At 37.0% G+C, this 15,269-nt stretch overlaps 1 protein-coding gene across 4 annotated transcripts in view; it reads left to right on the forward strand.

Moving 5' to 3' along the window:
- LOC149791838 (uncharacterized) overlaps positions 1-15,269 on the forward strand; it is a 129,202-nt gene that overhangs the window by 69,690 nt on the left and 44,243 nt on the right. The window contains exon 1 of one of the 4 annotated variants that reach the window (XM_089970348.1): positions 14,453-14,595. The exons of 2 other annotated variants lie outside the window; for them this stretch is intronic. The gene's annotated coding sequence lies outside the window, so the exon portion shown is untranslated. Of the gene's footprint in view, positions 1-14,452; positions 14,596-14,617; positions 14,664-15,269 lie in introns of those variants that run through there. One more of the 4 variants, XM_089970349.1, reaches the window with a different exon arrangement.

A 15,269-nucleotide genomic window follows, 5' to 3' on the forward strand; every position in this document is an offset into this window, starting at 1 on the left:
TTACATCCATGAATAAAAATAACAACAGTGAGATAAAATTATGTACTAGGAATTTTAAAAAGAATGTGTGTAGCTATACATAACACTAATATGCAAAATTTTCCTAGAAGAAAATGTTTCAGAGGATCCAATATCGTCAACAAGATGTTGTACAGTTGTTCATTAAATACAAAATTTACTAAATGAATTGGAATAATATACTTGCAGTAAGCGATGCTGTATTTTTATTCGGTCATTTTAATAAATTTCATGTCACATGAACGCAAAATTAAGATGAATTTTGTTGGATAATGATAAGGATCTGGCATTGCTGTGTAATGTTACAAAATGTTATGCCACAGTGTAATGAACAGTTTAAAATACGAGATCATTGCATTAATGAAGTTGAACATTATGTGTTGAACCAGGATATTTAAATGTCTCCTGTTATTTTATATTGAGGAAATTTGTCACTTGAGATGGTACTACTCTAATATTTCAAAGTTGGGTGTGTGCAGTATTTAAAGTTCTTCCAAATCTGAGGACCTAGACTCATGCAAACTATTATCTCACTCATTGATTTTGAAGGAGACAAGTTCTTCCAAATCTGAGGACCTAGACTCATGCAAACTATTATCTCACTCATTGATTTTGAAGGAGACAAGTTTGATGAACCTGACATCTTAATCCATTTCTTTGGGATTCAATTCCTGTTGTACTTTACCTTGTGATTTGAATCGGGTATACATTCACTACATTTCACCACCATTTTGCTCAAGCAGTTGAATTCTATAAATCATATGATTTAACTTCATGTTTTCAAACAATAAAATATTTACAAATATGAGTTTATGTGCATAATATAATGAAATTTTACTGCATTCCTTGAAGTGGATCTCAATTCCCCCAACAAAAAACACTGGTAATTTTGCCACCGGTTAATATAGTGAAAAGACGAACATAAATCACCAGCTTTTTTCATAGGCATGGTCTCCTGCAGCTGACTTCCCAATTCTCATATGAATTAATTTAATAAAATTGTAATAACTTTTGAAATTCTTGTTCTTTTTATAATCTTTAACAACTTGAAATTACCTACATTTCATACATATTTAGGGTAAAGTAAATGTCTAAAAGAAAATAAAATAGAATTAAAACTAAGATTTAAAAAAATGTTTGCTAAATTTACCTTGCACTGAATTTTTTTTACATCAGAAAATTTAAAAAGTTAAATGGTGTTATGCAGATTTTCTTGCTTTTGAGAATGATACAGGGATATAACCTTGATGCGCATAAATATGAGCAGATTTATTCTTGGACAAATTTAGAAAAATAAGCTGACTAATGCTAAACTCAACAAATGTCTAGCTCAAATCCCTGACCCCCACTCCACCCCCCAAAAAACTGCATTAGGCACTGAGTAACATGGTCAAGTGGCAAAACAGGTTTTGTCTTACAATCTATGCAGAAATATGGTTGCCCATACTTTCAGCAATGTTGTTGTTGTTGTTGGCTTAACACCATTTTTCAGTACATGATAGGCTGTAAAACAGTGGCCTATATAACTGGAGTAGGAAGAACATGTGAAAACCCCAAGAAGAAATACCATCCCACAGGAAGCTACTGGCAGTTTTTCTTATGTACCCACTTAGACCGAGCTTGATACTCGAACCCACAAAGATAGGTGAGATGATAGTGATTAGTAAAGGTGACTCCTTTAGACAGCCTGGCCACCCACAGCCCCTTAAATATAATGCAACATCAAGTGATATTCTTTTGGCCTAATATGAAGAATAGAATATTTAGGAAGGTTGTTAAAGATTTTCAACGGGCCCTGAGTGGCCGAGTGGTCTAAAGCGCTTTCCGGTACGGATCACTGCCATCTCACCTTTATCTGCGTGGGTTCAGGTCTAGGATTCGGCTAACGTGGGTATGTGAGAAAGCTTGCCAGTAGCTTCTCTTGGGTCGGTGGTTCTTCCCTGGGATTTCCGGGTTCTTCCTCCACCATTAATACTGGCCACCATGCATAGCCTATCGTGTGCAGAAATATGGAGTTAAACCCCACAACAACAACAACAACAATAAAGATTTTCATTTGCTCATATTTCCTAAATCCCCAGATGGATTTTCTGCATATTTGGCATGAATTATGACGTTATGACAGTTCATTTCAGTGAAATGCATATTACCCTTTTGACCTTGGGATCAAGGTCATATTCTATGAAAATGCATTACTGGTCTTAAGTTCTTTCATTTTCTTATATTTCCTATACACTTGATGGATATTCTTCATACCTGGAATGAATCATTATGAAGCTAAGATGATTATTTAGCAACACACTCTCCCCTTTGGTCTTTGGGTGAAGGTCACATTGCATATTGGATGGTCTGTCTTCGTCCATCTGTCCATTAGCACAAGTTTGTGATCACTACTTCTCCCAAACTACTTGGAGGAATGCCTATAAATTTTATGTACACATTAATCCCATGGTCGAGATTGTTCTAAATGAAAAGAGTGCTGCCCTAACATACAGTGTGTGGTGGCCATCTTGAAAATATCCTTACACCTCCTGAAGGGATAACAGTATCATCATGGGCATTTTGCTAAACAACAACTTAACGACATTGGTGACATTCAGACATTTGTTGTAGCTGTCATGGTGGTGGGGAAATCAGCTGGTGGAGCAGACTTACAAACTTGAGGCTACATATGGTTGCTTTTTCATTACATCAAATTTGGACTGATAATAATCACTGCCATCTATTTTTCAAGACATCCTGGTCCTGGCAGACTTCACAGGAGACATCCTGGTGTCATATTTCTCTGTCTTCAGTGTTTATGATATACAGATATGTTTCCCATGTCAAGGGAAACCTTTGATATCTCAATGAGCTGTCAAGAAGTTGATTTGTTATGCTTACTATGTGTCTGATCAGACTCACACCCACTTTCAATCTTTGCAGCAAAATGTGAATATGCTAGGTGTAGAGGACTGGCAAAGATTGTGAGAGTTCAAGTATGACATCTATATTTCCTTTACAACTAATTACTATTGCTAATTAGAGCCACTTAATCAACTATCATGTCGCTAGTATTGTCAACATTTTAACATCTAAAGTTTGTTCTAAGTATTGGAAATGTACCTTTAGTAATTTACATAAGGTCAAATGCCTGTTGTTTTCTGTACTCTATAGGCAGGAGCTAGAAATGTGAAAGAAAACATTTATGTCCTTAGGCAGTTTGGAGTGAGTGTGCTGTAAAGATTCTGCTTGTATGTTTTATACTGATGTAGCAGCAAGTTTCTTGAAATGTGGATTCTAATCATTGTGACTGTGTACAAGACAAGAAAAATTGGAAACAATTAAATTGTCCCTGCAACACATTCAATATACTTGTCACATTGGCCATTTTGAAATCTTGTTAATACTATTTGTGATTGAATAGTCAAATCAGCAAAGTGTTTGTGTGATTTATATTTTTAATGTAGCTTTAACAATTTTCCAGTCATATCACTACGATGTCTGCAGTTCGGCAGTTTAAAGTGTTGTGGGGTTTAACGCTATTTTTCAACACATGATAGGCTATGCATGGCAGCCAGTATTATTGGTGCAGGAAGAACCCGGGAAGAAGCACCGACCCACGAGAAGCTACTGGCAAGCTTTCTCACATAACCACATTGGCATAATCTTAGACTCGAACAAACGCAGACAGAGGTGAGATGGCAGTGATCCATAATGGAGAGCGCTTTAGACCACTCAGCCACTTGGTGCCCCCTCAGTTTAAAGTGATTTCTAGCACTGGGGCATCATGCCGCAGACATGTATCATGATGTCCCACCCAGTCACATTATCCTGACACCAGGCCAACCAGTCTTAACACTAACCTCTTAATGCTGAGTGCCAAGCGAGGCAGCTGTTAGTACCATTTTTAGAAGTCTTTGGTATGACTTGGTTGGGTTTCAAACCCACGACCTCCCACATCTGGGGCTGATGCTCTAACCACTAGGCCATCATAGTGGTCCAAATCAGTTAAGGGTTTTTACTGAAAAACCAGGATTCCAACCCAAAACCTTCCACATCTGAGGCAGGTGCTCTCACCACTAGGCCACTGGAGTGGTCGAATAAACTTCTTATGATGTCTAGTTGGTCATAAATGAATATAGTTTTGATGCGACTCCTAATACAACTGTCAAAGTAGCCATCTTGAAAATCTTTTTATTACTACTAAATAGAAATAGTTGCCAATCCAGTATTGAAGATGGCCTGTATGACATCTATCTTGACAATCTGTATTGAATATGACCAGTATGACAGCCATCTTGCCAATCTGATATTGGATATGGCCAGTATGACATCCATCTTGACAATCTGGTATTGAATATGGCCAGGATGACAACCATCTTGACAATCTGATATTGAATATGGGCAGTATGACATCCATCTTGACAATCTGGTATTGAATATGGCCAGTATGACACCCATCTTGCCAATCTGGTATTGAATATGGCCAGTATGACATCTATCTTGACAATCTGGTATTGAATATGGGTGTTTTGACATCCATCTTAACAATCTGATATTGAATATGGCCAGGATGACAACCATCTTAACAATCTGGTATTGAATATGGCCAGTATGACATCCATCTTAACAATCTGGTATTGAATATGGCCAGTATGATGTCCATCTTGACAATCTGGTATTGAATATGGCCAGTATGACATCCATCTTGACAGTCTGAAATTGAATATGGCCAGTATGACACCCATCTTGACAATCTGGTATTGAATATGGCCAGTATGATGTCAATCTTGACAATCTGGTATTGAATATGGCCAGTTTGACATCCATCTTGACAATCTGAAATTGAATATGGCCAGTATGACATCCATTTTGACAATCTGGTATTGCATATGACATCCATCATGACAACCTTGTTATTGTTGCTTCTCCAAAACGAAACATATTATCAATATGGGGTGTTCACCTGAAGACTTATGATGCCTTGTTGGTCACAAATGAAAATGGTGTAAAGTTGTCATCCAGTAGGTAATTTTGAAATCATGTTATTGCTGAGGAATATCAGATTTGATTTCAAACTGGTTAAAAGGAAGAAATGGTTTTGGCCTGAATAACTGGAGATTCTTTTCAACTGTTTAGTGTCTGTCCATATGATATTGAGGGACTCTCTTGTTTTCATTTAGACATGTGTAATACAATTCTTCATTTTGTTTAAATATGAACAGTTGCTGGATGTAAATATTCAGAGTTAACTTTTACCATCAAATTTTATATAAAATGTAGTTTTCTCAGTTGCAGCTGTATTGATCTCATCATTTTTGTTGAGACATAGCATTCAGTTTTGGAAAGCAAGTTTCTGTTTTTTTGTCCTGAATGACACATAACTCTTGCTTTTAGGTCTGCATGGATTCGGTTCCGGTTTTTCATCAAGGCTTTAAAACTGGGATTAGCATGCAGACTCTGGCCTTTGTGTGCTGTTTGTTTTGAATTATCCCAACAATTTGTTATTTTTACATCTCTTTTCTTTTTCCCCCAAGTATTTTCTCCTTCCATTGCCCAAGTCCATTTACATTATTAGGATTCGACCATTGTTGGGATACATTTCTTTCCAGGTATAATTTTTCTCTTTATTTTACGGGCATTTTTTTCAAATAATAAAACAAATGTTGTGGAGAGAATTAGTGAAGAGAAATTGTTTCAAACGATTTGGAGCCATACATTTTTTTTTGTTGATATCATCTCTGCTCTCTTTTTGCTGCCATAATTTGATTGGTCCCTTAAGGTCAGCCTGTTTACAGTGTTACAGTCTGCCAGTTTTTTTAACTGATACCTCATGTATGTAAATGATTATATACATATAGTATACACTGTTTCATCATTATTCACCTATTTCCTTAGCTGCAGCATTATTGGCTGACAATTTCTTTGAAAAAGCCCACCATCATTAATATTTATATACACTGTATATACAAACAATCAATCACCCTAGATGATCAGTTCATTTACCCTTGTAACCTTTACCTTGATCACTTGGCTGAGCCAGGTCCATTTGAATACACTGTATTTATTAACATAGTTTGCCACAGGGATTTTTATGATTGATCACCCCAGCAGCTTGGTTCAATCAACCTTACTGAACTTCACCTTGATGAATGATGATCTGCCCTTTGAGGACTTAAATAGATTGCCTGAAATATGTATACTGCTCAAAAGAAGCTAAGGCCTATTGGAAAGCTCTAATTGGCTTGTTTTGGGGGTTAACACCATTTTTCAGCACATGATAAGCTAAAATGACTGCCATTAACTGAATGAATAATAGGGTTATCAAAAGGTGAGTCAGTCATTGGATAAGTGACAAACAATAAACCTGTTTTTTTGATTACTTTTTGATTGAATGTCATGATTCAAGAAATCAAACATGCCACTTGCGATGGTGTTTACCCTTCAAATCCTGCATTTTGATTTCAGTAGCATCAGGGGACTTCTGGCTACTTCTTTAATTTGACTAAGGGTGTACTTGAATATTCTCAGTTCGGATAATGGAAGTGAAAAAGACGTGTGTGTGTGTGTGTGTGTGATTTTGATTTTTAACATTGCTTTAACAATTTTTAAGTCGTATCGCTACAATATCTGCAGTGTGACAGTTTATATTGATGTCTACCATGGGGACATCATGCTGCAGACATGTAGCATGATGTTCCACCCAGTCACATTATACTGACACAAGGCCAACCAGTAGTAACATGTACCTTTTAATCCTGAGTGCCTAGCAAGGCAGCTGTAAGTACCATTTTTATAAGTCTTTGGTATAATTTGGCCAGGGGTTCGAACCAGCGACATCCCGCATCCAAGGCAGATGCTCAAACCACTAGGCCACCAGATATAACCAAAAAACAAATTTAGCTGGGACCGGACGACTGGTTCAGATTATACCAGGTATCTGGATAATAATAAGTGCTTGAATAGCTAAGAGTCTACAGTATGCAAGTTTTAATTTAGAGGAGATACAGTATTAGCCTTGGCATCAGCATCCTCACATGTGAAAGCATGTATGTACAGTGCCCATGAATCTTAAACATTCTTTCTTCCTAGATCCAAGGCAATAGATTTTTTAATGGATTTCATAAATTCTGGGAGTGGGCTAACTTTGTCAATGTATGTTGTACATACTACGTCAGTGTTTCTCAAACTTTTTTGTCTTGCGGTGCACCAAAAAAATCTAAAAAACTTCACGGCATTGATTTACCATTTAATTTTTCAATGTGTTCAAGGTTTCAGAACGCTAGCAATTTTAAATATTTTTCAAAACTCCCACGGCACACCTGCAAATCTCTTGCGGCACACAGTTTGAGAATCACTGTACTACATCTACCTTTGTGAAGCATGTACATTTGGCTTTGGATTTTTGCATTGTATAAATTTGTTATACCTGGAATAATGAAACTTGGTAAAGAGTTGTATCACAAAGGTGGGTGACCATGACCCATAGTTAATGCTTCACTTACTTTAGCTGGATTTTATTGCATTAATTTCTTGAGCTATGTTCACACCAGAATCATGAAATCTAGTTTGGCTTTTATTTTGTGTATTTTTTTAAGCTCTGTTCACACCAGAGGATTCACTTTGTTTCACATCTACCGTTTGGTATATAAATGTAGCTGAAATAGATCTACTGCTCCACTATCGAATTGGATGCTGCCCCCCCCCCCCCCAATCCAGTTAAACCTCATGTTGCATTTTATGGACTGGTCTCTATAATAGGACATTCCTTTAAAATACTGTGTTCCTGCTAGCTACATCTGACAGTGGTTGATGTGGAACGAAACGGGTTGACAACCCTCGGCAGGCAAAACTGGGAGTGGATAATGATGATGCCAGCTACCTTGTGAAGACTTGAAGAAAAACTACTTTGTCAAGAAAAAAAAGTTAATACAAGGACCAAATTTATTTCTGGTTTTAGCAACTCATTATAGTACTTATACTTTGATGTCTTAGGAAAGAATATTAAATTTTACTTGTTTTTCTTTTATGTGCTGTCTTGGTTGTTAGGTCGCTCAGTGCAGTTGGATGGATACAGCACCAATTAAAACATAAAATTCTAATTTTGAAAAGATTATACATTAAAAAGTGAAGAGAAAAAAATGTAATTTTCAGCATCACTGTAGTCTAAACTTATTTTCTGTAATTTAATTAATGTTTATAAATGGCTGATGGACACTAATAAATCCTGGTAGAGATAAACTGTATCATTAGCACTCAGTTTCTTTAGCTGTATAGTTATATTAACTACTGGGGGTATGTTGGGGGAAAACATGAGCAAGCAAAACAAGTCAGCCAGAATTGTTACATTCACAACTTGGGCAAGGCAGCAAAGATTGGAGCAATGCTAAGCAAATTAGGTTAAGCAAAATATAATGCAGTCTTTATGTAAGTGTCACCTCCTTTCAAAACAGACTGTTTATAATTTTTGTCCAGATCTTATTTCCTGTATATTTTAGTCCACTCTATTCAAGCTACTACCCTAATTATGTTATAGAGTGGTTGCTACAGTGATATTCTCTGACTCATGGACAGGCTTTAAATAGGACTGTATTTTTTCAGTCTGCATAAGCCCGAAGTATGCAGGATTACTGAAGGAGTCTTTTGGGGTAGACTAGTTTTTTCACTCAATGTTGTATTTACTGATGGGGGTGGGGATAGTGTTTATGTAAAAAATCAGTTGGGTGCATGTTATTTATGGACCAACATTCAGTGACAGATCCATGGAGTCCAATTCATTATGCCTAAAGGGTTAGCCTTTTAATTTTGAAAGGAGTTGGGGCTCTAACGGAAAATAACCACAACCACCACATGAACACTCACTGAACCAATTTAGGCTTTAAGTGTGAAATGGCCTTTTTATTTGCGAAAGCAGAACCATCTTCTGTACAATATGGGTAAGTGAGAAAGTTTGCCTGTAGCTTCTCATGGGTCAGTAGTTATTCCCGGGTTCTTCCTCCACCATTAATACTGGCTGCCATGCATAGCCTATTGTGTGCTGAAAAATGGCGTTAAACCCCACAACAACAAAAACCATCTTCTGTATTACAGTATTGTAGTCTGGTTATGTACATGTATGTATAAACATGGTGAGATAGCAAAACAAGTCAGCAAAATATGTCACTCATCCAGCTGTTCCAGTGTTTGAACCAGAAATGGCTTTATTTGAATATGTAATAGCTGAATTCAAGCTGGGATGGGTCATTTATTAAGAATGTGACTGAGGGATTGTACACTTGAGTGGAATTGATGTTCCAAAAATAGCCCTAAATTGATCTTATTTGACTGGTCTATTGTCATGTTGAAATGTGAGATGTTATTCAGTATCTGCTGAATAGATCTACAGTTCTTCCTCCTAGTACTTTCTGAAATCAATAAGCGTACAGGAGTTCTGGCTGAGGCTAGTGGTGGGATACGTTTTATTGGTTTTAACAGCAATTTTAATGTATTATTCAGTTTTTAAGTATAGCCATGGCAACTCATGTGCTAGAGCATGAGATTTCCAAGGGTTATGGGAATGGTAGCCTTCCATACCAGTCCATTTCAGCTGTTGGGGTGTAATTTCTTTTTCCATGTCATGATATAGATAACCATGTTGATATAAACATATAATGGAAATATATTTTATGGCAGTTTGAATGATTTACTCTGTGTAAGTGGAACAGGTGACAGACTCTCAGGGTATGGAACCAAGTTTAGCATATCAGATTATTTGGTTCAGGGTTTGATTTAATTGACACTATATTTAGCTTGACGGGTCATAGACCAAAAGTGCTTACATGAAGGTATGTTGTCCCTTAGTAGTCTGGCATCCAACATCCATCCTTCTGTTTGCACAAGTTTGTTATTGCTGCTCCTCCTAAACTACATGGAAGAATGCCATGAAACTTTACACATGCATTCATCCCATGGTCTGTTTGGACACATGATAATAGTCACCGCAAGGGCTTGGACAGCCAGTATAGTTAGCATAGTGGCTTCGACATCCAATATGGTCACCATAGGGGCCATCTTGAAATTCTTATTATTGCTACTCCTCCTCAGTGGATCGTCAATCAACATGTTTGCACTAAAAGATTTAATATAATCTCTAGTTGGTTCTAAATGAAAATGGTGCCAATCTGTTTTCCATTATGGCCACCAGAATGGTCATCTTAAAAATGTTTGTAATCGCTACTCTGTCTAAAGATGGTAGCAACATGGGGTTTTTATTAAAAGAATACTTGTGATGTCTAGTTGGTCCTAATATTAAAAATAGGGCTGCCACAGTGGCAAACTTGAAAGTCTTGCTGCCACTATTACTCCTGAATGGATGGCTATATCAGAATGAGATTTTTACTACAAGACTTGTGATATCTAGATGGTCCTACTTAAAAGCGATGTTGGTATGGCGTAAAAAATATGGCAGCCATCTTAACTAGGCTTGAACAGAATGCTAGTAACTTCCTTTGGGTCATTGGTTCTTACTGCAGTTTTCCCAGGTTCTTCCTCCACCATCTGTACCAAAATGGCATTAAAGTTAAATAATCAATAAACACAAATGTACTGACCATTTTGCATGTATGCAAGCCAACCACAGAGTTTGGTTGTGATCACTGGGATACCAACAGCAATCGTTAGAAATTGGAACAGTTTGGCCTTGTCATCAAATGTCTGGCTAGCTAGAAATTGGAACAGTTTGTTCGTTGCCAGATGTTAGTGGTTGATACTGATGTACTGGTGGGCCATGCTGTCTTCCAAAAACTTATGTTATGCAAGCTGTGGAATCCGATTAAAGGTAGACAAGGCTGGGCTATTTGAATTGAACTTGTGTCTATTTCTAAATTGCTTATTACATATATAATGACCATAGGTTTCATTTTCAAGTTTGAAAGGGCTTGTTATCCATAACAGCAGTGAATGTGGCTGTATTTTTAAAAGTTTTATTGTCATATCAACATGCTGGAGTAATTATGTGCCAAGGCCATTGGGGTGATGTTTCTTGTCAAGGGACACACCATCAACTGAGCCACCCAGGCTCTAGCATTGAATCTCTGATTAACAAACCATTACATTAATCTGTTGCATTATATTTATCCTCATGTTATATTCAACCGGTTATGAACCAGGCAGACTGGATTTGGCATCATTTAGTACAACACATGACTATTCTTGGCTGATTACGGGGACAGTATACATGTAAATTTTCCCTTGAAAACAAGATGCTATATCTGATCATGAAATCCTGGATGGTGAATTTTCCCTTGAATACAGGGAAAGTGTAAATTTTCCCTTGAATACAGGGACAGTATGAATTTTCCCTTGAATATAGGGACAGTATAAATTTTCCCTTGAATACAGGGACAGTATGAATTTTCCCTTGAATACAGGGATGGTATGAGTTTTCCCTTGAATATAGGGACAGTATAAATTTTCCTTTGAATACAGGGACAGTATGAATTTTGGCTTCAGTACAGGGACAGTATGAATTTTCCCTTCAATACAGGGACAGTATAAATTTTCCTTTGAATACAGGGACAGTATGAATTTTCCCTTGAATACAAGATGCTATACTTGATCATGGCTATAGGAACAGTATAAATTTTCCCTTGAATACAGGGACAGTATGAATTTTCCCATGAATACAAGATGCTATACTTGATCATGGCTATAGGGACAGTATGAATTTTCCCTTGAATACAGCGGCAGTACGAGTTTTCCCTTGAATGCAGGAATAGTACAAGTTTTCCCTTGAACATTAATAATAATCTACATTTATATATAGACCTATGAAACACATAATTTGTTATAACATGATCAAAACTATGTAAACTCTGTGTGTGTGTGTGTGTGTGTGTGTGTATATATATATATATATATATATATATATATATATATATATATATAGTACAAAAAGAATGAGACCACAAAATTAAAGGTTTGAGAAATTGTACTTTCAGTTGTAATCTAAAGTTAAACCTCCCCCAAACAGTCACTTTTACTCAGTTGTCACCTGTTTACGGCAACAATTCCAATCACTACCACCACCCTCCCTCCATGGGCAGCATTTCCTATGTAAATGTCATGTATATAATGGTTACATGCCTTCTGTGATGTAATGAGTATTTTAACCCGAACAATCTATTGATTGCACTGGGGTTGTGGTTCTGTTTATGTTACTCCAAATATTATTGAGGGCTCTGGGTGACTGAGAGGTCTAAGGTGCTTGCCCTTACAGATCACTGACATCTCACCTCTTTCCATGTGGGTTCAAGTCTCTGGCTGAGCCATCATTGGTATGTGAGAAAGGTTGCCAGTAGCTTCCTGTGGGTAGGTCGTTCTTCCCAAGTTCTCCTTCCACCAAATATACTGGCCTCCATGTATAGCTTATCTTGTGCTGAAGAAATGGCATTAACCCCATAACAATAATGACAATCCAAATATTACTTTTTATTATGAACACCATACCAAATGAATATGTGATTTAATAATGATAATCACTAGAATAAGCCAGAACCAGATCTTACGCTAGAACCAGATCTTACGCTGAATAGGCAGGCGAAGAGCGTTGCATGGACTCACTTCAGCTTTACCTGCAAGGTGAAAGTAATAAATAACAACTTTGCAGTGTTTACTTCCGTTTCTATAGCATAACTATTGCCGCACATGTATGTCAACATCGTTGTTCTGTCAAAGTTTTGAATTACTTATCTTTAAACTGAATATATTGTGTCATATCTGGCCAAACACAAAATGAATCTTATTTTGTTACTAAGTAAGAGGGATACAGCTGGTGAGCATTTTGGTATGTCTTGATAAAATATGCAGCCTCAGCAGATCCGTCTTACAGTTGGAATCAAGTGGGTTTTAAAAATGGTCATCTTGGTAACGGTCAATATTGATGCAGTAATTTATATTATTGCAGTGTATGTAGATAATGCGATATGATTTCAGCTGGCCAAAAAACGTTTTAGCAGTTGTGTTTCTCCTTCTCAATCATTGCTAAACCATGTGTAAGTGATCATTAGGATGCAGTGTATCGATACAGTTCTTGATTCGCAGCCTACAATACAATAATTTATCAACACACATTTCAACTTGATGATCTTTTCATCTTTAGAAGATCTCTCAGTATTAGGGTGTTGTTGTTTTATGTGTGACGTATCGGTTCCATTTCTTGAATGCCGATTACAGACATACATAAACTTGTCATCTGTTCATATGCCGTTCACATCTTGATAAGATAAAAAAGACATTACCAAACAGACTACCAGTCAGGTGTTGGTGATTTTTATTCAGTATTTTAGGCCATTTCAGGCTGCTCCATTTGATCAAGTGCAGGGCTCATATTGGTTATCATGTCCTTTGTTCTGAATCAGGGAAAGAACTCATTTTGATATGACCTATAAATATGTCTTGATCTGGTGGCCACTATCCTTATGACATGATAAATTTGTTCTTTCTGCCAACATGCAATAAAACACGTATGTAGTTTTGTGTATTTATTCTGTGTCATGAATTGTAAGTGATCTGCAGTTGTAGCCTTGTTCATCGGTCCATCCAAATTAACCAACTTTCGTATTCCTCAGCTACCATCGCTCTTCAGCCAGCTGAAATTGTACATAACAGTTTGAACAGATTGATCATTTTATTGTTCTCGGATGTATTTATATGGAAAAAAGACATTACAGTAAGTATAGTACAACTAAAACAATTAGGCCATAATCTGCCAAGCAGTTTCAATATGGGCTGCCAACTGTAAGAGATCTTCCAAAAAATTGGGCCTGTAGATCCAGGGCTGACTGACAGTGGAAATATATACAGCTTATATGATCCTCTGGACTTTGACCTGCCCCTATCATATGTATCAGGGTCAATGTCTTACATTGTAGAACTGTATTTATACTTAATGCTAAAATAGCATGTTTCCGTTAGTCCCACAGACTTTAGAACCCAACGATGAATTAGTTTAAAGCAAGATTTGGTAGTCTTGGGTGTGCGAACTACGGATTTGCCCATCTTTGATATACCATTAAATACAAGTTTTTATGTTTTAGGTATGAACTATGGCAGACTTGTGCAGCCTATGGTTTTATGTGGTTACAGTAGCATTTTGAAAATCTCATTCCCAGAACTATGTATGATACACATAATTTATAGTTACAATGCTGTTGAACTTTTTGTGGTACATACATTTTGCCTTATTTGAACATAAAATTTCCTTTTTAACTGGAGACCAATGTCAATTGTTTTAGGTCGAGTACTAGCTTGGTTGATGGCTTAATTAATCTGTGGAGTTATTGCAGGCTTTGGTGGAAGCTAGGTAAAATAAGAAGTGTAGCTAGAAGCTAGTGGTGGTAGGACTGTGAAGTAAGATATTGACATTGGGAGTGCATGTACTTAAAACTGCTCAGCCATTTGGAAATAGGCCAGCCAGGGCTGTATAGATACAGCACTAAGTAAGCCACTCATCTTCTCACAGATAACAGACACTGAATGGCGGTGAGGCAATACCGAAGGCATACAAGGACACTATACATGTTCCTTACACGTGCCATCACTGCAAAATAACATATGGTAATAGAATTACATTGTAAGGATGCGTTGTGGGGGTGTGACGTGCAGTTCATATTGGAATATACATTGTAATTCAGACTGGATGGATTAATATTATTGCGAATTTGTGATAAATTAGAGTGAAATAAGATAAAGCTTTCCAAGGAAAAAGCTTTTATTCAATAGTGTGTGTGTGTGTGTGTGTGTGTGTGTGTTTTCCTTTCTGTTTATTTTGGTTAAATATGGGACTATCACTCTGGTATACCAGGTTGCCATGGATTGTGGCTCACTCACAAAAGGTGACAGCATTTGTCACCGGAGTTGGATGTTTCATCTATTAGAAAAAGATGAAAAGTTGAGACAGAATCAAGTGCCTGTTTGTATAATAGAATTGTACGCGAGGAATACAAGTACAATGCCATTCTTCTCCCAGTTTGTCTTGTCATATTTTTCTTGCCTCAGAATGACATGGCGATTCAAAACCCGCACTTTGATTCAGCGGACACGAATGTACTAATGCGTAAGTTCTAGACCACCGTGAGTTTAATCTAATCAATGAACCTGCTTTTTATTTTATCATAACCCAAGATAACGTTGTTGTTGTTGTTGTAGGGTTTAACGCCATTTTTCAGCACACGATAGGCTATACATGGCGGCCAGTATTAATGGTGGAGGAAGAACCCGAGAAATCCACG

This window comes from Sinohyriopsis cumingii, chromosome 9 (genome assembly GCF_028554795.1).
Source record: "Sinohyriopsis cumingii isolate HCF-2022 chromosome 9, ASM2855479v2, whole genome shotgun sequence".
NCBI classification, from domain to species: domain Eukaryota; kingdom Metazoa; phylum Mollusca; class Bivalvia; order Unionida; family Unionidae; genus Sinohyriopsis; species Sinohyriopsis cumingii.